This window comes from Triticum urartu, chromosome 6 (assembly GCF_003073215.2).
Source record: "Triticum urartu cultivar G1812 chromosome 6, Tu2.1, whole genome shotgun sequence".
Classification (NCBI taxonomy): Eukaryota; Viridiplantae; Streptophyta; class Magnoliopsida; order Poales; family Poaceae; genus Triticum; species Triticum urartu.
Window position 1 is genome coordinate 371,081,576 of NC_053027.1, and position 25,626 is coordinate 371,107,201.

The following is a 25,626-nucleotide window of genomic DNA, read 5'->3' on the forward strand; positions in this document are numbered from 1 at the left end:
AAGGGGCCCCTCGTCCGGGCCATGGGGGACGAGCCGTTTCTTTGGCGGGAGTGGGTCTGGTTCCTCCCGGGGAGCCTTTCCCTTCTCTGGCGTCGAGAACCGGCGGATCGGAGACATCGCAGCAAGACGGAGCAAGGATCGGGAAGAAGGAGAAGCAAGAAGGGATGGACTGGAAGGGCGCGCGCCGTTCCATACTTATAGCCGTCAAAGGCCAACCGCCGACCTCCACGATCGCAGGTAATCATGACCCGCTTTGCATGCAGGGACTTGTCCAATCCGTGCAGTTGCCGAGGTGCCATGGGGAAGTGGAGACACCCACATCCAATCAACCACCACGCGGCGCCCAAGACCGCAGGCTATTAGGTCCCGCGGCGATTCGCCCTTGCCCTTCCGCCTCCCTACACGGCCAAGTCCGGGCACGCCTTGGGCCCGGGGGCTACTGTCGGCGTTCTGGGAACGGGGGTCCCCAGACATGCCTGCCTACGGCCTGCGGCGTGGCTCAAAGGGGGGCCCAGCACGGCCCATCTTCGTCAACACAGACCCAAGACCCTCGCGAGGGGCCAAGCCTCGCGGGGCGGATGACACGGAGCTTCCTCAGGCACGGCCTCATCAGCCTGGCTCGCGAGGAGGCGGAGAGATCAAGGTGGGGTACCTCACGAGGTGCCCGTGACGCAAGCCATGACGACCAAGGGCGCCAGGAGGGTGCCAGCCCGCGCAGTGTCCTCCTTTCCTCTTTGGTGCAAAGGGGGCAAGCGCAGCCGCGGAGTACTGAGGCATCAGGCAAAGGTTGCCATTTCGGTGCAACAAGACCAAGACCAGGAAGACTGCAAGACGGAGGTCATCGTGGAGCCCAAGACGGCGTCACCCCCAGAGCTTTGTGCAGGCGAAGACTACTTTTGTCAGGGTATCTAGTACTAGCTGTCCCCCTTCAAATTAGCCCGCCATTGTTGGCTCCCTTCCCGCTCGATATTTGGGAAGAGGACCAGGACCTCTATAAATAGGACCAGCCACCCACAGAGCAAAAGGGGGTTCGGAAGAGGAGGTTCTTTAGAGAGGGGGTTCGATCAGAGAGAGAAAGAGAGAGAAGGGTGGCTGAACTCCTCCCAGCAGTTCATCACCCCAGCCAAGAACAGACCCTCGCGAGGCTGTTCTTCCTTGTATCATTCATCATCATCAGCCCAAGAGGCAATCCACCACACCACAAACTGGAGTAGGGTATTACACCACAACGGGGGCCCGAACCAGTATAAACCCTGTGTCTCTTGTGTTGTTCTTTCCATAGCTTAGATCTTAGCGAGGCGGAGGGGTGCAGGTAGGTAGGAAGCAAAATCTCCACGCGCGCCCCAATGTTTGAACCTCAAGGGTCTGCCGGAACCCGAAATCCGACAGTTTTGATGTTTGCCAGGGGCTTTATAGCACCCCACATTACGGTAACAAAAGTCTGAACACTTATTGTAAGTACAGTTTGGCACCCCGAATTTAGCAATATATGCATTGGCTCCGAATCATGTCTTTGGTCAATAGTTGGATTGCCCGGCTCCTGTGCTTGCTATCATACGTTCGGCTACATCGACTAGGGTAGTAAAGGGAGAACTACTGCGATTGTGCCCTGGTCTAAACCGGATGAGCACCTCAGTAGAGAAAGCCGAAAACTGACTATCATGATGCGGCAAGAGCCAGTCAGCTGTTCGGAGGTCTCAAATCGTTGGAGATTTTTCTGCATTACGCGAAGGATCGGTACTCCCCGATCAGACGCTGACAGCACCCTGGTTCGTATACCAGGTGTTGCGCCTATGTTTTATTATAAAACTCCTATGGCTAAGTGAGGGTGCTCAAGCCGTATAGTGTGGTTGCCTGGTTCATTGCGCTAAACAACTCCTTCAAGGACCATATATTTGGATCAAGATTGTTTAGATAGCACCCCGAACAACTCCGTACTACCTACGTGAGGGCATAAGCCGACGACTGGCCAACCCTCAGATTTCATACAACATGCCTGCACAGGAGGGTACAATTAAAATATAATAAAAAGTATATTACAAAGCGGATTTGTTTTCATCATACAAGGCAAAATATGAATGTATTTATTCGAGAATAACGTCCTTCCCGCACTGCGTTGCTACAAGTCGAGATCCCTGCAGGACGTCCGCGAAATATCGCTCGGGTGTGCGGTGCTCCTTGCCCTCCAGCGGCCCCCGGGCCACCTCGACGGAATCCATCTTCGCCCACCACATCTTGCAACGAGCGAAGGCCATGCGGGAACCCTCGATGCATACTGATCGCTTGACGATGTCTAGTCGCGGACAAGCCTCCACCACCCGCTTCACGAGGCCAAAATAACTGCTAGGTTTAGCTTCGGCTGGCCATAGTCGGATTATTAAATCCTTCATGGCCAGTTCGGCCATCCTGCGCAGCTCGGCCAACTGTTTCAGTTGATCGGCAAAGTCCATCGGATGTTCCGGCATAGCATACTACGACCAGAACACCTTCTCCGAAGAATCCCCTCCCCTGGCTCAGAAGAACTCCGCAGCATCGGATACACTGCGCGGCAGATCCACAAAAGCCCCTGGGCAACTCCGAATCCGGGTTAGTAAAAGGTACTTCCTCTCCGCATACTTGCTTTGCATGTTAAACGCCTTACACGCTGCGATCTTCTTCGCCTCTTGTATCTCCTGGAGAGCGTCCCTGGCCTCATTCTGTGTAGCCTCCATGCTCTGTCGAGCCTTGGTATGTTCGGCCTCTCGAGCCGATGCCTCGCGCTCCAAGGCTTCACACCTCTTCACCATGTCCCGGAGCTCTTGTTGGACCTCGCTGACCCGGGCCTTGAGCTTCTTACGGGAGGCTTGCTGTTGGATGGCCTTTCCCTCGGCTTCGGCCAGGGCCTTTCTCAGGGCCTCGACCTCGGTCGTCGCTTCTATACAAATGATGGCATTTTGGTCATCGCATATCATGTTCTTCTTTTCGAATATATAGTAGGATATTGCTTACCTTGCTTCTTCTCGAGCTTCCTATTCACTTGGCTCAGCTCTCCCTCGGCCTCCACCAGTTTCTGCTTCAGTCCGGAGACTTTGGCCGTATGCGAGGTTGTAGCCAGCAACGATGCCCGTATTTAAGAAAAAATAGTTAGTTTCCTGGCATAGGAGATTGATCCTGTGTCCGGTTTTTTCTTTCCGAACACTGGACAGTGTCTCAGGTGCTACTGTCTACATTGGAATTCTCTCCTTTTGGCGTCACTTACCTCAAAACCTGTCAGCAGGTAGCCGCAGGCCTCCGTTAGTCCGCTGTTGGCGGACCGAACCCTTTCAATCACCGTGCCCATAAGGACACGGTGCTCATCCATAATGGAAGTGCCTCGCAGCGCTTCCAGCAGACTATCCGGTGCCCTTGGTTGGACAGGGGCCACTGGCGGAACAGGCATCCCCCCTTCTTTCGAAGGAGGGTGCGTGCTAGATTCCGGAGCCGCCTCGGTCTCCGGAATGGAGTCCGGTTGAGGGCCGAATTGTATACAGCCCTCCCCGCCAGTCTCCACGGGGATTGATTCCCCTTGTTGTCCGGCGACGGGAGTTTCGCCTTCGGGTGCCTGCTACCTCTTGAGCACTATGTTGGATTTCCCCAAAGAGGAAGGGATGATGCAGCAAAGTAGCGTAAGTATTTCCCTCAGTTTTTGAGAACCAAGGTATCAATCCAGTAGGAGGCTACACTCGACTCCCTCGTACCTACACAAAAACAATAACTCAACGCAACCAACGCGCTTAGGGGTTGTCAATCCCTTCACGGTCACTTACGAAAGTGAGATCTAATAGAGATGATAAATAATATTTTTTTGGTATTTTTGGTATAGAGATGCAAAGTAAATAAAGTAAAAGCAAAGTAAAAGCAAAGCAATAGTAATGTGATGGAGATTGATATGATGAGAAAGAGACCCGGGGCCATAGGTTTCACTAGTGGCTTCTCTCAAGAGCATAAGTATTCTACGGTGGGTGAACAAATTACTGTTGAGCAATTGACAGAATTGAGCATAGTTATGAGAGTATCTAGGTATGATCATGTATATAGGCATCACCTCCGAGACAAGTAGACCGAAACAATTCTGCATCTACTACTATTACTCCACTCATCGACCGCTATCCAGCATGCATCTAGAGTATTAAGTTAAAAACAGAGTAACGCCTTAAGCAAGATGACATGATGTAGAGGGATAGTTTCATGCAATATGATAAAAACCCCATCTTCTTATCCTCGATGGCAACAATACAATACGTGCCTTGCTGCCCCTTCTGTCACTGGGAAAGGACACCGCAAGATTGAACCCAAAGCTAAGCACTTCCCCCATGGCAAGAACAACCAATCTAGTAGGCCAAACCAAACTGATAATTCAAAGAGACTTGCAAAGATAACCAATCATACATAAAAGAATTCAGAGAAGATTCAAATATGATTCATAGATAGACTTGATCATAAACCCACAATTCATCGGTCTCAACAAACACACCGCAAAAACAAGATTACATCAAATAGATCTCCATGAGAGAGGGGGAGAACATTGTATTGAGATCCAAAAAGAGAGAAGAAGCCATCTAGCTACTAGCTATGGACCTGTAGGTCTGAAGTAAACTACTCACACTTCATCGGAGGGGCTTGGATGATGATGTAGAAGCCCTCCGTGATCGATGCCTCCTCCAGCGGAGCTCCGAAACAGGCCCCAAGATGGGATCTCGTGGATACAGAAAGTTGCGGCAGTGGAATTAGGTTTTTGGCTCCGTCCCCGATCATTTGGGGGTACGTGGATATATATATAGGAGGAAGATGTACGTCGGTGGAGCTTCGAGGGGCCCACGAGGCAGGGGGCGCGCCCTAGGGGGGGCGCGCCCCCTAGCCTCGTGAGGGCCTCGTGGCTTTCTTGACGGAGGGTCCAAGTCTCCTGGATCTTATCTGATGAGAAAATCACGTTTCCGAAGGTTTCATTCCGTTTGGACTCCGTTTGATATTCCTTTTCTTCGAAACCCTAAAAAAGGCAAAAACAGCAATTCTAGGCTGCGCCTCCGGTTAATAGGTTAGTCCCAAAAATAATATAAAAGTGGAAAATAAAGCCCGATAATGTCTAAAACAGTAGATAATATACCATGGAGAAATCAAAAATTATATACGTTGGAGACGTATCGAGCATCCCCGAGCTTAATTCCTGCTCATTCTCGAGTAGGTAAATGATAAAAACAGAATTTTTGATGCGGAGTGCTACTTGGCATAATTTCAATGTAAATCTTCTTAATTGTGGTATGAATATTTAGATTCGAAAGATTCAAGACAAAAGTTCATATTGATATAAAAATAATAATACTTCAATCATACTAACAAAGCAATTATGTCCTCTCAAAATATCATGGCCAAAGAAAGCTATCCCTACAAAATCATATAGTCTGGTTATGCTCTATCTTCAGCACACAAAGTATTTAAATCATGCACAACGCCGATGACAAGCCAAGCAATTGTTTTATACTTTTGACATTTTCAAAACTTTTTCGATCTTCACGCAATACATGAGCGTGAGCCATGGATATAGCACTATAGGTGGAATAGAATGGTGGTTGTGGAGAAGACAAAAAGGGAGAAGATAGTCTCACATCAACTAGGCGTATCAAAGGGCTATGGAGATGCCCATCAATAGATATCAATATGAGTGATTAGGGATTGCCATGCAATGGATGCACTAGAGCTATAAGTATATGAAAGCTCAAAAGAAACTAAGTGGGTGTGCATCCAACTCGCTTGCTCACGAAGACCTAGGGCATTTTGAGGAAGCCCATCATTGGAATATACAAGCCAAGTTCTATAATGAAAAATTCCCACTAGTATATGAAAGTGACATAATGAGAGACTCTCTATTATGAAGATCATGGTGCTACTTTGAAGCACAAGTGTGGTAAAAGGATAGTAACATTGTCCCTTCTCCCTTTTTCTCTCATTTTTATTTTTTATTTGGGCCTTTCTTCTTTTTTTATGGCCTCTTTTTGTTCGTCCGGAGTCTCATCCTGACTTGTGGGGGAATCATAGTCTCCATCATCCTTTCCTCACTGGGACAATGCTCTAATAATGATGATCATCACACTTTTATTTACTTACAACTCATGAATTACAACTCGATTCTTAGAACAAAATATGACTCTATATGAATGCCTCCGGCGGTGTACCAAGATGTGCAATGAATCAAGAGTGACATGTGTGAAAGAATTATGAACGGTGGATTTGCCACAAATACGATGTCAACTACATGATCATGCTAGAAATATGACAATGATGGAGCGTGTCATAATGAACGGAACGGTGGAAAGTTGCATGGCAATATATCTCGGAATGGCTACGGAAATGCCATGATAGGTAGGTATGGTGGCTGTTTTGAGGAAGGTATTTGGTGGGTGTATGATACCGGCGAAAAGTGCGCGGTATTAGAGAGGCTAGCAATGGTGGAAGGAAGGAAAGTGTGTATAATCCATGGACTCAACATTAGTCATAAAGAACTCATATACTTATTGCAAAAATCTAGATGTTATCAAAGCAAAGTATTATGCGCATGCTCCTAGGGGGATAGATTGGTAGGAAAATACCATCGCTCCTCCCCGACCGCCACTCATAAGGAAGACAATCAATAAATAAATCATGCTCCGACTTCATCACATAACGGTTCACCATACGTGCATGCTACGGGAATCACAAACTTCAACACAAGCATTTCTTAAATTCACAACTACTCAACTAGCATGACTCTAATATCACCATCTTCATATCTCAAAACAATTATCAAGCATCAATTTCTTCTTAGTATTCAACACACTCATACGAAAGTTTTATTATTAATCTTGCATACCAAGCATATTAGGATTTTAAGCAAATTACCATGCTATTAAGACTCTCAAAATAATCTAAGTGAAGCATGAGAGATCAATAGTTTCCATAAAACAAATCCACCACCGTGATCTAAAAGATATAAGTGAAGCACTAGAGCAAAACTATAAAGCTCAAAATATATAAGTGAAGTACATAGAGTATTCTATCAAATTCCAAATCATGTATGGCTCTCTCAAAAAGTATGTACAGAAAGGATGATTGTGGTAACCTAATAAGCAAAGACTCAAATCATAAAAGATGCTCCAAGCAAAACGCATATCATGTGGTGAATAAAAATTTAGCTCCAAGTAAAGTTACTGATAGAAGTAGACAAAAGAGGCAGGGGCGTGCCCTAGGGGACGCCGCCCCCTACCCTCGTGAGCGCTTCGTGGCTTTCTTGATGGAGGGTCCAAGTCTCCTGGATCTTATCTGATGAGAAAATCACGTTTCCGAAGGTTCCATTCCATTTGGACTCTGTTTGATATTCCTTTTCTTCGAAACCCTAAAACAGGCAAAAAACAGCAATTCTAGGCTGGGCCTCCGGTTAATAGGTGATGTAGGGTAGATACCCAAATCGCCCGATCTTTCACGAAAGGAGCGGATCCCGGGGAAAACACGAAGAACACGGGGAAGAACGGAAGGAAAACACTAAACCGACATCAATAAGTCACACATGGGCTAGATCCTCGAGTACATAGGATGATACACGAATCCACGGACAACTAGGGATGATACACGGTAGCCGGTTCTTCTCCGTGAGGAGGTCTTGAATCCACAAGGGGATCTTCCCGTTAAGGGTTCTTGAATCCAATGCGGATCTTCTCTGTAGAGGGGCAGCGGTCTCTCTCGTGGAGTAGATTCGATATGGATGAGCAATGTTGTATCTCTAAAATGAGCTAAACCAATGCTGACCCTAGCTAGGATGAATGGGGGTCTATTTATAGTCTAAGTGCAAATGGGGGAGAAGTGAAGGGGTACATGGGCCTCGGGCCCGAACACTGTGCGCAGACAGGTATCGGACGTCTGCTGGGGACCGGTCGTCCGGTGTCTTAGGAGCTGCCGGACGTCCGGTGTCCTCCGGTCGTCCGCTGGTTCCGTTCTGTGATGGGGGTGCCGGATGTCCGGAGGCTCCGGACTTCCGCTGATGTTGGCTCGGGTGCGGTCGCGCCGGTTGTCCGGTCTGGGCCGGACGTCCGCTCATTGGCCTCGGGTGCAGGGGCACTGACCATTCGGTCTGGACCGGACGTCCGCTCGCTGGGGCTCGGCTGACGCTTCAGGCGCCGGACGTCCGGTCCCGGCCGGTCGTCTGGTGGCTGGGACTTTTCCTTCAGCCCTCCTTCTTCTCGTCCATCTTCCTCTTCTTCTTGTCCTTGCTCCTCAGCTTCTCCATTGTACCTGAGTATGCACAAAGTATCCATATGAGGTAGTAGCCATGCTTCATGTCATTCGAAGTGGAATTGTGAGAGGAGAGATGTCACCTCGGTTTCAAGAGGTCTTGCACGTGATCGAGTCTTGGGTCCACTAGGCACTTGATGACATGATGGTAGGTCCATGGGGATGACCTTGGGATGCTCCGCATCATCTCCCCTCCCTTGGGGAAGATCCGTCCTCGGATCAAATTCTTCATCACCATGGAAGGGAGAGAGATCTTTGACGTTGAAGATGTCGCTCACGTTGTACTTGTCACGCGGGAGGTCGATCTTGTAAGCGTTGTCGTTGTAGCGTGAAAGCACCTTGAAGGGTCCATCCGATCGTGGTCTAAGCTTGGATTTGCGTTCTTGTGGGAAACGGTCCTTGCGAAGGTGTAGCCACCCTTGATCACCGATATTGAAGACCATAGGTTGCTTGTTGAAGTTGAGCTTTGTCGCAAGGCGTTGAACTTGGCGCTCGGTGGTGTTTCTTGTATCTTCATGCATCTTCTTGAGATGTGTCACACGCGCACTTGCATCCAAATTGATGCGCTCTTGGAGTGGTAGAGGAAGAATGTCCAATGGTGACAATGGGTTGAATCCGTAAACGACCTCGAAAGGAGACTTGCTGGTTGTTGAGTGTCTTGCTCGGTTGTAGGCGAACTCGGCGATAGGTGGGCACTCCTCCCACTCCTTGATGTTTTTCTTGATGAGTACTCAAAGTAGAGCGAAGAGTGTGTGGTTTGTCACCTCCGTTTGGCCATCGGTTTGAGGATGGTACGCCGTGGAGAAGAGTAGCTTGATTCCGAGCTTGGCGCATAAGGTCTTCCAAAAGTAGATAAGGAACTTGACGCCGCGGTCCGAGACAATTGTCTTTGGCACACCATGGAGACGCAATATTTCCCTACAAAAGAGATTAGCAACATGTGAAGCATCGTCTATCTTGTGAGAAGGAATAAAATGTGCCATTTTGGAGAAACGGTCCACAACGACAAATACGGAATCTTTCCCATTGCGAGTTCTAGGCAAACCAAGTACAAGGTCCATGCCAATGTCTTCCCATGGTTGGTATGGAATCGGTAGAGGCATATAGAGACCATGAGATTGAGCTTTGGACTTAGCTTTGCGGCATGTCGAACAACGGTTGGTGAAGCGATTGACGTCCCGAAACATCTTTGGCCAAAAGTAGCTCTTCGAGAGCGTGGCGAACGTCTTGTCTCGTCCAAAATGTCCCATTAAGCCTCCTCCATGCAATTCATGCAAAAGCAACAAACGAAGGGACGACTTTGGGATGCAAAGTTTGTTAGCTCTCATAAGATAGCCGTCTTTGATGTAATAGCATTCCCAAGATGTATTTGACAAACACTCGGCATAAGGAGTGGCAAAAGTTTCATCATGCTCATACAATTCTTTGATATGCTCGAAACCAATGACATCTAACTCAAGTTGCGTGACTAGCATGCATATGCGGGAAAGAGAATCCGCTACGACGTTTTCTTTACCCTTGATGTACTTGATGACATAGGGAAAAGACTCAATGAATTCACTCCATTTAGCATGACGCTTGTTCAACTTAGTTTGACCCTTAAGATACTTGAGAGTCTCATGATCGGTATGAATGATAAACTAATGGGGGCGAAGGTAATGTTCCCATTCATGTAAAATGCAGACTAAAGCATATAGCTCTTTGTCATAGACGGGATAGTTGAGTTGCGCTCCGAAAAGTTTCTCACTAAAGTAGGCTATGGGGCGCTTCTCTTGCGTTAACACACCTCCTATGCCATTACCGCTAGCATCGCAATGAATCTCAAAAGGCTTGTCGAAGTTGGGTAAAGCAAGCACGGGAGCATGAGTAAGCAAATTCTTAAGCTTATTGAATGCAGTATCTTGGGATGGTCCCCAAATAAACGGCGCATTCTTCTTGCTCAAAGCATGCAAAGGCGAAGCAATGGTGATAAAGTTCTTCACAAAGTGACGATAGAAACCCGCAAGACCAAGGAAACTACGCACTTGATGCAAGTTGGTTGGTTGCGGCCAAGTCTTAATAGCATTGATCTTTGACTCATCTACATGAACACCCTTAGAAGAGACAACAAACCCTAAGAAAACGAGCTTATCAACACCAAAAAGGCATTTCTTGATATTAGCATAGAGACGCTCTTTCCTAAGAGTTTGCAAAACGGTGCAGACATGGGTAACATGCTCTTGGATAGATTTGCTAAACACAAGAATGTCATCAAAGTAAACCACAACAAATATACCAATGTAAGGGCGAAAGACATGATTCATAAGGCGCATAAAAGTGCCCGGTGCTTCCGAGAGACCCATAGGCACGACTAACCACTCATACAAACCAAACTTGGTTTTGAAGGCGGTTTTCCATTCATCGCCCTCTTGTATGCGGATTTGATAGTAACCACACTTAAGATCAATTTTGGAAAAATATAGTGGCACCACTGAGCTCATCTAGCATATCATCTAGGCATGGAATGGGGTACCTATAGCGAACAGTGATAGCATTGGTAGGTCTACAATCGGAGCACATGTGAAAGCTACTGTCACGTTTTGGCACAAGAATGACCGGTATGGCACAAGGGCTCAAAACTTTCACGCACATGACCATGGTCTATGAGATGCTTTAGTTGCCTTTGAATTTCTTTGGTTTCTTCGGGGTTGACGCGGTATGGAGGTTTGTTCGGAAGCGGTGCTCCGGGGATGAGGTCGATGCAGTGCTCAATGCCTCGTTGTGGAGGTAGTCCCGGAGGTAACTCATCGGGGAAAACATCTTGAAATTCCTACAAAAGAGAAGACAACACTAGAGGAAGAGTGTGATAAGTGTTAGTTTGTGGTGCATTGTACTTGCACACGAGGACGTAGTGTAGGACACTAGATGGGTTCTCACACACTTCTCTCATCTCACGTTTGGTGCCAAATAGAACTAGGTTCTTGTTTTCGCTGATCGTGGAGGTACTCAATTTGGGCTTGTGGCGCTCACTCTCTTTTTGGTGGCTCACTCTCTCACCATTCTCTCCATGATGGGTGGCTTGCTTATCGGCGATCACTTGGCTTGGAGACATAGGTCGTAATACAAACTCCTTTCCTTGCATCTTGAAGCTATAGTGGTTTGTACGCCCATTGTGGATGACTCCTCTATCAAATTGCCATCGCCGTCCAAGGAGAAGATGACAAACGGTCATTGGGATGACGTCGCACTCCAAGGTGTCTTCATAGGAGCCGATCTTGAAGGAGACTTGCACTCGGTGCTCGACTTGGATGGTACCGGAGTCACTAAGCCATTGCACTTTGTATGGATGTGGATGCTTCGTCTTGGGAAATTGGAGCTTGGAGCAAAGTTCTTCACTTGCGAGATTGTGACAACTCCCTCCATCGATGATAACCTTGACGGATCGTCCATTGATGTCGGCCTTGGTGTGGAATATGTGGCATCGTTGGTCTTCTTCTTGGTGATGTTGTAGAGTCAAGACTTTGGAGACAACAAGTGCGGGACTTGAGTCTTCATCACAAAAGACTTGTTCTTCTTCATTGTTCACTTGGCGGTGCATGGCGACTTGCTCAAGTTCTTCCATTTCTCCTTCGCTCATGGAATCATAAGTACCATCGTCGTTGAAGATCATGGTGTGCTTGTTGGTGCACTCATAGGACTTGTGGCCTCGGCCGCCGCAAGTGAAACACTTGAGGGAACTCGTCTTGACGGTCTCATCGGTAGGGGTTGATGATGATGAAACTCTTGGCTTGAAGTTCCTCGTGTTAGGACTGCTTGTAGTTGGCGAAGCTTTCTTGGAAGTCAACTTGTCAATGTTGGAAGTAGAGGGTCTTGTAGTCGGTGTTGGAGTCGTTGAAGCTTGGTTATTGGAGAAACCGTAGGACTTGGATGAGAACTTTGCATACTTGAAATCTTCTTGCACTTGGTGTTCCGCTTTGGTAGCTTGGTGCACGAGCTCGATGAGATTTGAGTATGGTTGGAAGTCGGCGATCTTCTTGATAGGATGATTGAGTCCATTCAAGAAACATGCCATAGTTTGTTCATCATCTTCCGTCACATTGGCTCTTATCATTGCAATCTCCATATCCTTGTAGTATTCTTCAACGCTCTTGGTTCCTTGCTTGAGTTGTTGGAGTTTCTTGAAGAGGTCGCGGTTGTAGTAGGTAGGTATGAAGCGTGCTCTCATGACATCCTTCATTTGTGCCCAAGTAGTGATGGGTGGTTCACCTCTTGCCTCGCGGCGCTCTAGATTTGTTCCCACAAAATGAGGACATAGTCTTGGAACTCAAGGGATGCCATCGCGACCTTCTTCTCTTCTTCATAATTCTGCAAACGGAAGATCTTGTCAACTTTCAATGCCCATGAAATGTATTTTTTGGGATCGTTGCTTCCGTTGAACTTGGGCATGGTGAACTTGAGCTTGCCGTAGCGTTGTTCTTCATTGTGTTGGGGTCGGGGATGATGACGCCCATGTTGTAGATGATTGTTCAACTCATGGTGTTCTTGACGCGGAGGGTTGTCAACCTTGTGTTGCTCTTGTCGCGGAGGATTCCCATTGTCTTCATGCTCTTGACGAACTTGATGGTCTTGGCGAGCTTGAGGAGGAGCGCGTCGAGCTCGAGAAGGAACTAGATGATGCATGCGAGCTTGAAATCGTCGTTCTTGAATTTCTTCGCGAAGTGCTTCCTCTTCTTCACGGGCTTGTCGGCCTCGGTCGGCAACAGCTCAACTCGCATCACGTAGATCTTGTTGCGCCTAAGTGCTTGAGCATCACGAAGTTGTTGTTCTTGATGTTGTGTCTCGGCATCTTGTGCATGTTGGTGTAGACGCGCGCGTTCTTCCTCTTCATGTTGGCGTTGCTGTTTCCGTTCTCGAGCTAGAGCAAAGGCTTCTTCGGCTTGACATCGTCGGTGCTCTTGAGAGTCGGTGTCTCGAAGTGGATTGAGGTTTGCTTGACGGTCGGTGCGCGTGGCTCGACGAAGAGTGTTCGATGTCGGTGTACTTGAGCCGGAGAGGGTAAAGTCAGAATGGCTACTTGAACGGCTCCTTCTTGAAGTGGAAGAAGAGCGGTTGAGAAACAAAGCACGAATATCGTCCATCCTTGCGTCATTCTCTTTCTTGTGATCATCGAGCTTGTGGTCGAAGTAGTCCCTTGTACGTTTCTCGGAAAGTCGCAAGTCGGCGGCAAGGTTGTCGATGCGTTCACTCATAGCTTGTTGCTCTTGATGCAAAGCACGTTGTGCACCAAAGAGGTGACTCTTGGTGACGAAGGAGTTCATGTCGTCATCTTGCTCCATGAAGAGTGGGTTGGTAGAAGTGCTTGGCCTATCCATCATTCCAAGACAAATGTGAGTGGTAGAAAGAGAAGAACGAATACCAAATGTACCTTGACCTAAGTTGAAAGTGAATCGATGATCACTCCTATGTAGGACAAGGAAATAGCCCAATTGGTGCGAATTCTCGTCGGTTTCTCACACCTACACAAGTAAAAGCTTATGGTGGAGCTTGGTTAGGATGGTGGCACAATTTTAAATGTGAATGTAAGTAATATTCAATAATGTTGGAAAAGATTCAGAAGGTGCAATGTAACAAGTAGACCAAGCATATAAGGTACACGGAAACACACACGCAAAAAAGATAAGTGGGGTGTGCAACCAAGGGTGAGCCAAAATGTGGAATCCACAAAAATGCTCTTGTTGCACAACACCAGAGAGACGCTAGCACGATTGCACGATAGGCGGATACAAGAACTTGTGCACAACCTACTTAGCAAAATTGCAACGACTTCTATCCCAAATATGTTTTATGCATGGTGTTGCCATGATATGATCCAAGATGATCGAGTATGACAATCTTAATGTTGTATGATGCTATGGTTCTTGCTTAAAACCTCTTGGCTTATCTTTCCTCGTTGCTTAAAAGCTTGGTTGGCTCTTTGATGTTTGAGCTCTTTTCTTATGCAATGCCTGACGAACCAAGATAGCAAGTGAGTATGCGATGAAAACTTTGTGACAAAAGAGATGATACAAATATAGGCAACAATGATGTATGTATGTATGCTATGGGAAGTATGATCACTAATGTGCACAAGTCTCATTGCCGATAATACTCGATGGCTAGTCTCGATGGGTAAGCAACGCAAAGGAGTAAGGCTATGATGGCTATCAATGTAATGGCAAGAGTGATATGTCCAATACCAATATGAGGTTACCGGTCTTGCTTCTGGTATGCTGTCAAAATGGTGGCACGAATACCAAGTCGTAGTCGAGGTGGTCGTTGTTGATGACGCATCCGTGGCGAAAATGAGCGGCGGTGATGTAGATGTCGAACCGTACCTAGATAGCCGAAACACAAAAGGATACGGTACCGCAACTCAAATTCTCAAAACCAACTGCGAGCAAAATCGTTGGAGTATGATGAGGACATCAATACCATTGTTACACCCACAGCCCCTGCTGCTATACATACTGGACCAATTACTAGAGCTTGCGCACGCCAATTGAATTATCAGGTACTTTCGTTTCTTGGTAACGATTCTAATGTTCATGAGAATATGATGCTGCCTAAATTGGATACATTTGTCTTGCTTACAAATGAAGGGCCTAGCTTGGACAAGAAAGATGAACCTAGGAACAAGTTCAAGCATGGAGATGATGGCATGCGCAAGGGGATCTAGAACAGAGTTACAAGTGATGATTTTAGGACTTTGAAGCCACCATAAGGAGTGCATGAAACCTTGGACGAAATATACAAGATGTCACTTCATAAATTTCGTCCAGAGGCTATTTTAGTTGCTGCGTCACCTTATTATTGGGCCAGGCCCATGTATTTTCGAAATACTTAAGTATAGGCTGTTTTTAGAGTCCGTATGTGTGGGGAAACAAGAGTTAGGGTTGGTTTCGGACCCCTACTCCAAGGGCCACGAAATCCCCCCCCCCTCTTCCTCCATATATACATCCCTTAGGGCGTTGTTTAGACTTTGGGTTTTGTTTAGACTGAAAGTTCGCCATAGCTGCAACTTCGCGTACTTCGTTTGTGTCCAACGACCAGACCAAGACGTCACAGAACCCCACCTTGATCAATAAAGCTTTCATCTTATATTCGCAATATCCAGATTGCAATCTCAGTTTCTTGCTTGTTCTTCGTTTGCTCGTAGGAAACAGACCCTCGTGGTCAGGTTGATCGTGCTCCGGCGTGGTCAATAACCCTCAGAAGTTGGTTTATCGATTGCTAAGGCACGACGTCTCGCACGTTCGTAGTCGGATCGTCAAGGTCGACTCCCACAGAAAAAGATAGCCACCATCTCATCGAAACATCGGGACACCTTCGCCTCTATCAAGTGGTATCAGATTTTCCAGGTTGCTCGGTGAGATTTTGCAGTTTTTCGTAGTTTAGATCGAGTCTGTTATTCATACCTATAGTCCATGAAAAAGCCAAAAAAATAGGGTTAGTTCATCCTATCCGAACCAATCTGAGCCCTTGCATAATCTTTTATGTATTTGGTTTGTTGAATTTGCGGTTGCATCGTCGTGTCCAGTTGCTGGTCTTAGCGTCTAGTCCTTTAGAGTTTCGAGTTCTGTTCATAGGTTATCACGTCCCGCTGCCATATACCACCACCACACCAACTTCATCGTCGCTGCCATATTCACCACCAATCCGAGTCCATATACACCACCACATATCCGCCGCCATCACGCTCCGAGTTCACCTGCAACATATGTCCACCACCAGTCCGATTTCCACCAGATTCATCACCGCCACCAGTCCAAGATTCCACCAGATTCATCTCCGCCACCTGTCCTAGTCCGAGTCCAGTAATTGTTGCTTTATTTTCGATTTCCAGATCACGCGATACTCCGAGTCGTGACAGAGTAGGACTCCCCATCTTTCGAGCCAGCCGCAGAAGAAAAATAGTTCCAAACTAAAAAAAACTAAGTTTGGAAAATTCCGGCTAGGAAGTTTTTAGGACATTTGTAGACTTTTTCAAAAAAAATTGTTGCGGAGGAAAAAAAGAGAGGAAAAAGTGCAAAAAAAGTGAAAAAAGAAAAAAAAATCAGAGTGTGCTCCTCCCTTGTTTACGTGCAGCGCCATGATTTTGTTAGTGTTCTAGGCTTGCGTCTCTAGTATGGTCTAGCCTAGGACCAGCACAGTACTGTTGTTGAGCGTTTATTCAACTTTGCATATCTGAATTGATTATTGCTGACCCCTTTTGCTACCATATTATAAGCCTTCCCAGCTCCACATACATCTATGTCGTGCGTTTGACTCTCCCTGGTAATCGCTCTATCCAAGCTTTGAGAGTTTTAATCTAAATCCGTCAAGCAAATCTCAAATTCTTACCAGTTCTTACCCAGCAGCAGGCGGTGATTGGCAACCGTCGTAGTCAAAACTCTCAAAGCTTGGATAGAGCGATTACCAGGGAAAGTCAAGCGCACGAGTAGATGTATGTGGAGCAGGGAAGGCTTATAATATGGTAGCAAAAAGGGTCAGCAATAATCAATTCAGAGATGCAAAGTTGAATAAACGCTCAACGACGGTACTGTGATGGTCCTAGGCTAGACCATGCTAGAGTCGCGAGCCTACAACACTAACAAAATCACGGCGCTGCACGTAAACAAGGGAGGAGCACGCTCTGATTTTTTTTCACTTTTTTTTGCACTTTTTTTCCTCTTCTTTTGCTCCGCAACAATTTTTTTTCAAAAAAGTTTACAAACGGTCTAAAAACTGCCTAGCCAGAATTTTCCAGACTTAGTTTTTTTTAGTTTGGAACTATTTTTCTTCTGCAGGTGGCTCGAAAGTTGGGGAGTCCTACTCTGTCACGACTCGGAGTATCGCATGATCTGGAACTCGAAAACAAAGCAACAAATACTGGACTCGGACTAGGACTGGTGGCGGAGATGAATCTGGTGGAATCTCGGATTGGTGGCGGCGATGAATCTGGTGGAAATCGGACTGGTGGCGGATATATGTTGCAGGTGGACTCGGATTGGCGTGATGGCGGCGGATATGTGGTGGCGTATATGGACTCGGATTGGTGGTGAATATGGCAGCGACGATGAAGTTGGTGTGGTGGTGGTATATGGCAGCAACGATGATGATGATGCGGTGGTGATATATGGCAGCGGCGACGTGACAACCTGTGAACAGAACTCGAAACTCTAAAGGACTAGACGCTAAGACCAGCAACTTGACACGACGATGCAACCGCAAATTCAACAAAGCAAATACAGAAAAGATTATGCAAGGGCTCGGATTGTTCGGATAGGATGAACTAACCCTATTTTTTTGGCTTTTTCATGGACTATAGGTATGAATAACAGACTCGATCTAAACTACGAAAAACTGCAAAATCTCACTGAGCAACCTGGAAAATCTGATACCACTTGATAGAGGCGAAGGTGTCCCGATGTTTCGATGAGATGGTGGCTATCTTTTTCCGTGGGAGTCGACCTTGACGATCCGACTACGAACGTGCGAGACGTCGTGCCTTAGCAATCGATAAACCAACTTCTGAGGGTTATTGACCACGCCGGAGCACGATCAACCTGACCACGAGGGTCTGTTTCCTACGAGCAAACGAAGAACAAGCAAGAAACTGAGATTGCAATCTGGATATTGCGAATATAAGATGAAAGCTTTATTGATCAAGGTGGGGTTCTGTGACGTCTTGGTCTGGTCGTTGGACACAAACGAAGTACGCGAAGTTGCAGCTATGGCGAACTTTCAGTCTAAACAAAACCCAAAGTCTAAACAACGCCCTAAGGGATGTATATATGGAGGAAGAGGGGGGGGATTTCGTGGCCCTTGGAGTAGGGGTCCGAAACCAACCCTAACTCTTGTTTCCCCACACATACGGACTCTAAAAACAGCCTATACTTAAGTATTTCGAAAATACATGGGCCTGGCCCAATAATAAGGTGATGCAGCACCTAGAATATCCTTTTGACGAAATTTATGAAGTGGCATCTTGTATATTTCATCCCATGCTTCATGCACTCGTTATGGTGGCTTCAGAGTCCTGGAATCATCACTTGTAACTCCATTCTTGTTCCCCTTGCGCATGCCATCATCTCCATGCTTGAACTTGCTCCAAGTTTCATCTTTCTTGTCCAAGCTAGGCCCTTCATTTGTAAGCAAAACAAATGTATCCAACTTAGGCAGCATCATATTCACATGAACATTAGAATCGTTACCAAGAAACGAAAGTACCTGATAATTCAATTGGCATGCGCGAGCTCTAGTAATTGGTCCAGTATATACAGAAGCAGGGGCTATGGGTGTAACAATGGTATTGATGTCCTCATCATGCAGGATCGACAGGCATTGGCGCACACTAACTTTTCTACAGGTCGATCTTCATCATGGACACCACGTGCATCCTCTACTTCCACTCCACCAGCACCTCCATCAGGTGCCACCTCTAGCCGTGATACAAGAAAGCAGGCACAACAACCACTATCTGCCAAGAGCACACCTGCCAGACCTGCGAAGAGCTCTTCTTCTTCCATGGCATCAACAGGGCACACAAGTGATATTATTTGTCGTCATTGTAAGGGAAGAGGACATTTTGCGAGAGAATGCAAATCTCAGCATGTCATGCTTGCTACTGAAGATGGTGGGTATGAGTCCGCTAGTGACTATGATGAGGAAACTTTGGCTCTTATTACACGTTAAGAACATGGTGGAGAGGATTCTGATCATGAGACACAATACATGGCTCCTGAAGATGCTGACAGGTATGAATGTTTAGTTGCTCAACGTGTTTTGAGTGTGCAGGTCACACAAGCCGAGCAAAATCAGAGGCATAATTTGTTCCATACAAAGGGAGTTGTGAAGGAACGTTCTGTTCGCGTCATCATAGGTGGAGGGAGCTGCAATAACTTGGCTAGCATGGAGATGGTGGAGAAGCTATCTCTCACCACAATACCACATCCATATCCTTACTACATCCAATGGTTCAACAACAGCGGCAAGGTCAAGGTAACACGTACTGTTCCTGTGCATTTTAGTATCTCTACATATGCTGATTATGTTGATTGTGATGTGGTACCTATGCAAGCATGTTCCTTATTACTTGGTAGACCATGGCAATTTGATAAAAAATCTGTACACCATGGTAGAAACAATCAGTATACTCTTGTTCATAAGGATAAAAATATTACTTTGCTTCCTATGACTCCTGAATCCATTTTGAAAGATGATATTAATAGAGCTAATAAAGCAAAACATGAGAAAAATAATAGTGAAAATCAGATTGTGGCAAAAGAATTTGAGCAACAAATGAAACCCAATAATAAACCATCTAGTGTTGCTTCTGAAATTAAATTGAAAAGTGCATGTTTACTTGCCACAAAATCTAATATTGATGATCTAGATTTCAGCAAATCTTTTTGCTATGCTTTTGTGTGCAAAGAGGCATTATTTTCATTCGAGGACGTGCCTTCCTCTTTGCCTCCTGCTGTCACTAACATTTTGCAGGAGTTCGCCGACGTCTTTCCAGAAGATGTGCCACCGGGATTACCACCTATTTGAGGGATTGAGCATCAAATTGACTTAATTCCCGGTGCATCATTACCCAACCATGCACCATACCATACCAATCCAGAGGAGACGAAGGAGATTATGCGTCAAGTACAAGAACTGCTCGACAAAGGTTATATACGCGAATCCCTTAGTCCTTGTGTTGTTCCTATCATTTTAGTGCCGAAAAAGGATGGTACGTCGCATATGTGCGTTGATTGTAGAGGCATTAATAATGTTACTATTCGTTATCGTCATCCTATTCCTAGGCTAGATGATATGCTTGATGAATTGAGTGGTTCTACAATATTCTCCAAAGTTGATTTGCGTAGTGGATACCATCAAATTCATATGAAATTGGGAGATGAATGGAAAACAGCATTTAAAACTAAGTATGGATTATATGAGTGGTTAGTCATGCCTTTTGGGTTAACTAATGCACCTAGTACTTTCATGAGGTTATTGAATGAAGTTTTACGTGCTTTCATTGGACGATTTGTGGTAGTTTACTTTGATGACATATTGATTTATAGCAAATCCTTGGAGGAACATTTGGAACATTTACGTGCTGTTTTTATTGCTCTACGTGATGCACGTTTGTTTGGTAACCTTGGAAAGTGCACCTTTTGCATAGACCGAGTATCTTTTCTTGGCTATGTTGTTACTCCACGGGGAATTGAAGTTGATAAAGCCAAGATTGAAGCTATTGAGAGTTGGCCGCAGCCCAAAACGGTCACACAAGTGAGGAGTATCCTTGGCCTTGCTGGTTTGTGAGAGATTTCAGCACCATTGCTGCACCTCTCAACGAGCTTACAAAGAAGGATGTGCCTTTTGTTTGGGGTACCGCACAGGAAGAAGCCTTCACGGTATTGAAAGATAAGTTGACCCATGCTCCTTTACTCCAATTTCTTGATTTTAATAAGACTTTTGAGCTTGAATGTGATGCTAGTGGAATTGGATTAGGAGGTGTGTTATTATAAGATGGCAAACCTGTTGCATACATTTTTGAAAAATTGAGTGGGCCTAGTCTGAACTATTCTACTTATGATAAGGAATTATATGCTCTTGTTCGGACCTTAGAAACATGGCAACATTATTTATGGCCCAAGGAATTTGTTATACATTCTGATCATGAATCATTGAAACACATTAAAAGTCAAGCAAAACTGAACCGTAGACATGCTAAATGGGTTGAATTCATTGAGACTTTCCCTTATGTCATTAAACACAAGAAGGGTAAAGGAAATGTTATTGCTGATGCATTGTCTTGTCGTTATACTATGCTTTCACAACTTGACTTTAAAATATTTGGTTTGGAGACCATCAAATATCAACATATGCATGATGCTGAATTTAAAGATGTATTGCAGAATTGTAAGGAAGGGAGAACTTGGAACAAGTTCGTTCTTAACGATGGATTTGTGTTTCGTGCTAACAAGCTATGCATTCCAGCTAGCTCCGTTCGGCTTTTATTGTTGCAGGAGGCGCATGGAGGAGGATTAACAGGACACTTTGGCGTCAAGAAGACGGAAGATATACTTGGCCAAAGATGAGACGGGATGTTGAGCGTTTTGTTGCTCGCTGCACTACATGTCAAAAAGCTAAGTCACGACTGAATCCTCATGGTTTATATATGCCTTTTCCTGTACCTAGTGTTCCTTGGGAGGATATATCTATGGACTTTGTTTTAGGTTTACCTCAAACAAAGAAGGGGGGGATAGCATATTTGTTGTCGTGGATAGGTTCTCGAAAATGGCACACTTTATACCATGTCATAAAAGCGATGATGCTATTAATGTTGTTGATTTGTTCTTTCGTGAAATTATTCGCTTGCATGGTGTGCCAAATACTATTGTTTCAGATCATGATACTAAATTTCTTAGCCACTTTTGGAGATGTTTGTAGGCTAAGTTGGGGACTAAGCTGCTTTTTAGTACTACTTGTCACCCCCAAACTGATGGACAAACTGAAGTAGTCAATAGAACATTGTCTACTATGCTTAGGGCTGTTTTTAAGAATAACAAGAAAATGTGGGAAGAATGCTTGCCTCATATTGAATTTGCTTATAATCGTTCATTGCATTCTACTACTAAGATGTGCCCTTTTGAAATTGTGTATGGTTTCCTACCTCGTGCACCTATTGATTTGTTGCCTCTTCCATCTTCGGAGAAGGTTAATTTTGATGCTAAAGAACGTGCTGAATTGATTTTAAAAATGCATGAGTTAACTAACGAAAACATTGAGCGTATGAATGCTAAATATAAACTTGCTGGAGATAAGGGTAGAAAACATGTTGTGTTTGCACCTGGAGATCTTGTTTGGTTACATTTGCGTAAGGATAGATTTCCTAATTTGTGCAAATCAAAGCTAATGCCATGTGCTGATGGTCCTTTTAAGGTTTTAGAGAAAATAAATGATAATGCACATAAACTTGAGCTACCTGCAGATTTTGGCGTTAGTCCCACTTTTAACATTGCAGATTAGAAACCTTATTTGGGTGAGGATGATGAACATTCGTCGAGGACGACTTCATTTCAAGAATGGGAGGATGATGAGGACATCAATACCATTGTTACACCCACAGCCCCTGCTGCTATACATACTGGACCAATTACTAGAGCTCGCGCACGCCAATTGAATTATCAGGTACTTACGTTTCTTGGTAACGATTCTAATGTTCATGAGAATATGATGCTGCCTAAATTGGATACATTTGTCTTGCTTACAAATGAAGGGCCTAGCTTGGACAAGAAAGATGAACCTTGGAACAAGTTCAAGCATGGAGATGATGGCATGCGCAAGGGGATCCAGAACGGAGTTACAAGTGATGATTTTAGGACTTTGAAGCCACCATAAGGAGTGCATGAAGCCTTGGACGAAATATACAAGATGCCACTTCATAAATTTCATCCAGAGGCTATTTTTGGTGTTGCGTCGCCTTATTATTGGGCCAGGCCCATGTATTTTCGAAATACTTAAGTATAGGTTGTTTTTAGAGTCCGTATGTGTGGGGAAACCAGAGTTAGGGTTGGTTTCGGACCCCTCCTCCAAGGGCCACGAAATCCCCCCCCCCTCTTCCTCCATATATACAGCCCTTAGGGCGTCGTTTAGACTTTGGGTTTTGTTTAGACTAAAAGTTCGCCATAGCTGCAACTTCGCGTACTTCATTTGTGTCCGACGACCAGACCTAGACGTCACAGAACCCCACCTTGATCAATAAAGCTTTCATCTTATATTTGCAATATCCAGATTGCAATCTTAGTTTCTTGCTTGTTCTTCGTTTGCTTGCAGGAAACAGACCCTCATGGTCAGGTTGATCTTGCTCCGGCGTGGTCAATAACCCTCAGAAGTTGGTTTAGCGATTGCTAAGGTGCGACGTCTCGCACGTTCGTAGTCGGATCGTCAAGGTCGACTCCCACAGAAAACGATAGACACCATCTCATTGAAACATCGGGACACCTTCGCCTCTATCAAAGTAGGTAGGGGGTAAGTGGTGGTGTGGGTTGGGATATTGTCAATGTTTGCGGAAAGTCGATGGTGGTGTAGCAGATGATATGGTGGAAGGAGCGGTCGTCCGGGAGTGGACGGATGTCCGGTCACCAGATGTCCGGTAGGGTCGTAAATCCGCTAATTTTAGCCCGGTGTAGAGGTTCCGGTCGTCCGGTAATCGTCGGACGTCCGGTGGTTCCTGGGTCGCCGGACGTCCGGTAAGTTGCGGTCGTCCGGTGGATCGGGGTTAATGCGAAATTGATAGGATTTCGTGGATTTTGGATGGATTTCGAGGTGGAGATGGTGGGGGAAGGCTAGATCCACTTGCAACACAACAAATTCACGGATCAAAACCAACAAAACATCATCAAAACTCACAAAACACAAGAAAAAATTTTGGGGCTATTTTTGTGGGGATTTTCGGATTAGGACGAAAAACAACAAAATCAAGCTAGAAAAATGAAGAGGGGGCTCCGAAATCGTGATCAACCTTGCTTTAGATACCAAGATGATGTAGGGTAGAGACCCTAATCGCCCGATCTTTCACGAAAGGAGCGGATCCCGGGGAAAACACGAAGAACACGAGGAAGAACGGAAGGAAAACACAAGAGGAAAACACTAAACCGATGTGAATAAGTCACACATGGGCTAGATCCTCGAGTACATAGGACGATACACGAATCCACGAACAACTAGGGACGATACACGGTAGCCGGTTCTTCTCCGTGAGGAGGTCTTGAATCCACAAGGGGATCTCCCCGTAAAGGATTCTTGAATCCAAGGTGGATCTTCTCCGTAGAGGGGCCGCGGTCTCTCTCGTGGAGTAGATCCGATATGGATGAGCAATGCTCTATCTCTAAAATGAGCTAAACCAATGCTGACCCTAGCTAGGATGAATGGGGGGTCTATTTATAGTCTAAGTGCAAATGGGGGCGCAGTGAAGGGGTACATGGGCTCGGGCCCGAACACTATATGCAGACAGGTATCAAACATCCGCTAGGGACCGGTCGTCCGGTGTCTCAGGAGCTGCCGGACGTCCGGTGTCCTCCGGTCGTCCGCTGGTTCCGTTCTGTGATGGGGGTGCCGGACGTCCGGAGGCTCCGGACTTCCGCTAATGTTGGCTCGGGTGCGATCGCGTCGGTCGTCTGGTCTGGGCCGGAGGTCCGCTCTTTGGCCTCGGGTGAAGGGGCACCGGTTGTCCGGTCTGGACCAGACGTCCGCTCGCTGGGGCTCGGCTGACGCTTCAGGCGCCGGACGTCCGGTCCCGGCCGGTCGTCCGGTGGCCGGGACTTTTCCTTCAGCCCTCCTTCTTCTCGTCCATCTTCCTCTTCTTCTTGTCCTTGCTCCTTAGCTTCTCCATTGTACCTGAGTATGCACAAAGTATCCATATGAGGTAGTAGCCATGCTTCATGTGCATCGAAGTGGAATTGTGAGAGGAGAGATGTCACCTCGGTTTCAAGAGCTCTTGCACGTGATTGAGTCATGGGTCCACTAGGCACTTGATGAGACGATGGTAGGTCCATGGGGATGACCTTGGGATGCTCCGCATCAATAGGTTAGTCCCAAAAATAATATAAAAGTGGAAAATAAAGCCCAATAATGTCTAAAACAGTAGATAATATAGCATGGAGCAATCAAAAATTATAGATACGTTGGAGACGTATCAGTGCCTCCTAAGCCTCTCCCCCACCGGGAACAGTCCTTTCGGACAGCACCTCCGCATCATCCCTGGTCTTGGGGGAGTGTGGTGCTGGCGGGGAGTCGTTGGCCATCGCCTTGGAATCCAGCGAGCCTCCTGACGAGGATCGCGGAGGGCTATTGTGGGCTAGACTACAATAACATAACCAATCATCTCAATACAATGAGGAGGGAAAACTCCATGGGTGGATAAGGTATTAGTACTTACGATGCGGCCCGAGGCTTAGCACGGGGGCGTCTCTCCGGACTGTCATCGACATCCCATGTGGAGTTATCCGCGAGGGAGCCCTTCCCCCTTTTGGGCGCCTCCGCCTCCAGAGTTGCGGAGGCCGCCCTCTTCTTCTTCCCCCCATTAGGGGGAGAGTCACTCTCCTCCCCCTCCTCATCTGCGTCGTCTTCGGCGGTGGGGGAATGGGCCTTGTCTTCGAACGTCACGTCCGATATACCCTTGCGGCGGGGGCCGCTCAGGGCCCCCTTGGCCTTTCCTGTGGCCTTCTTCTCTGGTGCCTTATAAGGTGCCGGCTCCAGCATCTTTGCTAAGCGCGGGATGAATGGCTCCTCGGGCAAGGGAGCCGGGCACCGGATCTGCTTCGCCTTCTTCAATCAATACTAAAAAATCAATGG